Source organism: Oncorhynchus keta, unplaced genomic scaffold, assembly GCF_023373465.1.
Source record: "Oncorhynchus keta strain PuntledgeMale-10-30-2019 unplaced genomic scaffold, Oket_V2 Un_contig_20492_pilon_pilon, whole genome shotgun sequence".
NCBI lineage: Eukaryota > Metazoa > Chordata > Actinopteri > Salmoniformes > Salmonidae > Oncorhynchus > Oncorhynchus keta.
The window spans coordinates 1-3,284 of record NW_026282037.1 but is presented as its reverse complement, the minus strand read 5'-3'; the positions used below and the strand labels follow the sequence as shown (position 1 = coordinate 3,284).

The following is a 3,284-nucleotide window of genomic DNA, read 5'->3' as shown; positions in this document are numbered from 1 at the left end:
CACACCTCTCCTGTTCTGCTCTTTATCATCATCATTCTCTCCTTTGCCTCCTGTTATCTCCCCTCCTCATCATTACTCTCCTCACACTCTCCCCTGTTCTCTCACCCCTCCTCCTCCTTCTCTCCTCCACACCCCTCCCCTGTTCTCTCACCCCTCCTCCTCCTCCTTCTCTCCTCCACCCCTCCCCTGTTATCTCCTCCTCCTCCTCTCCTCTGTTCCTCCACCCCTCCCTGTTATCTCACCTCCTCCTCCTCCTTCTCTCCCCATTAAAGACTGAGAGCAGTTGGAAGTAATTAGAACTCCTTGGGGTGTGTGTGTGTGTGTGTGTGTGTGTGTGTGTGTGTGTGTGTGTGTGTGTGTGTGTGTGTGTGTGTGTGTGTGTGTGTGTGTGTGTGTGTGTGTAAGAGCGTGAGTGTGTGTACCATACCAGAATGTCTAGATCAAGGCACCCAGTCCCATGGGTCCAGGAAGGCACCAGAAAATGTTCAGCCCTCTTAAACCCTCCTCCTTGCTCCCCCTCCATCTCTCTCTCATCTGCCTCCCCCTGCCACCAACCCCTCTCCCCCTCTGCTACAGAGCAGACACGAATAGAATGGAACACACCATCACCACACACTTGGCGTCCCCCTTTAACACAATGCCATATCACACACAGTTACAGATAGTCACACACGCTGATGCTACCACAGTGGACCATAAATACAATTGTGTCAATAAAGTTTATTCAAACAAACAACCGCACGTCACACCACAATGGCAGCCAGCACAACAGTGACAGTTCTGACTCCCAATGGAAGAAGACAAACCGTAAAAATATCACCAAACACACCTTTGCTACAGGTAGGTAGTAATAAAGCTGATTTCCTGCTCTCCCATTCTGCGTTTAAAATAACTGTCTCCCTTTTCTAGGTTATGAAAACGAGAGTGATCTTTCATGTCGGCTGAACAATGACTGTTCAGTTTAGCCCGCTCGTTTTTCTCTCTTTGTCTGCACAAAGTAAGTTGCTTTGCTAGTTAACTTGTTTAGCTGATAGATAACCAATACTTTGTATTTAGGTCCTCGAAGACGTCTGCAAGAAACATGGAATTAATCCTGACGACTACGGTTTAAAGTGAGTTGAGAGCTTTGTTGTTAGCCTAGCTAGCTAACTTGGTCTCTAGACGTGCTAACGTTAGCTGGCTAGCTCTGTGAACTGAAAGACTAGCTAGATGTCCTCTTTATTACAACATTTTCCGTGGATGTTTTGTATTGGTACCCAAATCATCAAACTGAACTATGATGAAGCTGTGATTTAGTGGAGGGGAGGGATGGCTAGTCGTGTGTGCCCTCTGTCCATGCCCCTTGTATACGGGGCTCAGGACACTGCTCTTTCACTAAAGCCTCATCCCTCCCTCTCTATCCATCCATCCCTTTGACAGATTTCAGAGGAACGTTCTGGACCTGTCGCTTCAGTGGAGGTTTGCCAGCGTGCCAAACAATGCCAAGCTGGAGGTGGTGACCAGCACCCGGAAACAGACAGGGACCGACAGCCCGGTGGGTGAAACTAGTGTGTGTGTGGCGTGCAGCATGACTTCACCATGTCCAGGAAACAGCATCCATTCTACTACTTCTGCTTCATTATGGTCACAACAACATTACTGTTGCATTTGATAAAATGTTCCATGTTGCCCCTTTGGCTGTCAGAGTACCTGTTTCTCCACCCCTCTCTCTTTATATACCTCTCTCTCTCTCTACTCACTCACATCACTCTCACTCTCTCTATGCATCACCACTCAGTACCTCTGCACTCCTCTGCAACTGCTCTCTGCCTACCACCTACTCTGTAACTCTCTGCATGCCACCACAACCTCAATTTGCTGTGACTTACGTTCTATCCCTGCAGTATAGTTGATAACCATTGATATACATGATAAAAACCCCATCTTAATGAAACGTGTATCCTTGTTGGCCTCTGTACTGGTACAGATCTACTACTCACACCCCTCCTCTCAGGATCCCTCCTCTGTACTGGTACAGATCTACTACTCACACCCCTCCTCTCAGGATCCCTCCCTCTGTACTGGTACAGATCTACTACTCTCACCCCTCCTCTCAGGACCTCCTCCTCTGTACTGGTACAGATCACTACTACACCTCCTCTCTCTCTGTACTGGTACAGATCTACTACTCACACCACTCCTCTCGGATCCCTCCTCTGCTACTTGGTACAGATCTACTACTCACACCCCTCCTCTCTCAGGATCCCCTCCCTCTGTACTGGTACAGATCTACTACTCACACCCCTCCTCTCAGGATCCCTCCCTCTGTACTGGTACAGATCTACTACTCACACCCCTCCTCTCAGGATCCCTCCCTCTGTACTGGTACAGATCTACTACTCACACCCTCCTCTCAGGATCCCTCCTCTGTACTGGTACAGATCTACTACTCACACCCTCCTCTCAGGATCCCTCCCTCTGTACTGGTACAGATCTACTACTCACACCCTCCTCTCAGGACCCCTCCTCTGTACTGGTACAGATCTACTACTAACACCACTCCTCCCTCTGTACTGGTACAGATCTACTACTAACACCACTCCTCCCTCTGTACTGGTACAGATCTACTACTCACACCCCTCCTCTCTCTGTACTGGTACAGATCTACTACTCACACCCCTCCTCTCAGGACCCCTCCCTCTGTACTGGTACAGATCTACTACTCACACCCCTCCTCAGGACCACTCCCTCTGTACTGGTACAGATCTACTACTCACACCCCTCCTCTCTCTGTACTGGTACAGATCTACTACTAACACCACTCCTCCCTCTGTACTGGTACAGATCTACTACTACACACCACTCCTCTCTCTGTACTGGTACAGATCTACTACTCACACCCCTCCTCTCAGGACCCCTCCCTCAGTACTGGTACAGATCTACTACTCACACCCCTCCTCTCATGATCCCTTGACCCATCTTCCTCTACTTTCTCACTGCCTCAGCATAAATTCTGCACTACTCTAACCATGGAAACCTCAACCTGCCTCTCGGAAGAGACATCCTGATCCCCAGCCCCATGGGCACACCTACAATTGACACTACACCACTGCTTTCCTCAATGCTACATATTCCTTTGTGTCAGTGCTCCTTCTCACACTCTAGTAACCTCCCTCCTACACACCTCTACCACATAGGAACCTCCCTCCTACACACCTCTGCCACATAGGAACCTCCCTCCTACACACCTCTGCCACATAGGAACCTCCCTCCTACACACCTCTACCACATAGGAACCTCCCCCC

General features: G+C 49.4%; 1 long non-coding RNA gene across 1 annotated transcript; it reads left to right on the top strand.

Annotated features, from left to right (window-relative positions):
- Positions 1-758: 758 nt before the first annotated feature.
- On the top strand, positions 759-1,559 carry LOC127920749 (uncharacterized). Its single transcript, XR_008107264.1, has 3 exons — positions 759-840; positions 1,057-1,112; positions 1,420-1,559. It is a non-coding gene; the product is annotated as an uncharacterized LOC127920749 (long non-coding RNA).
- Positions 1,560-3,284: the final 1,725 nt, after the last annotated feature.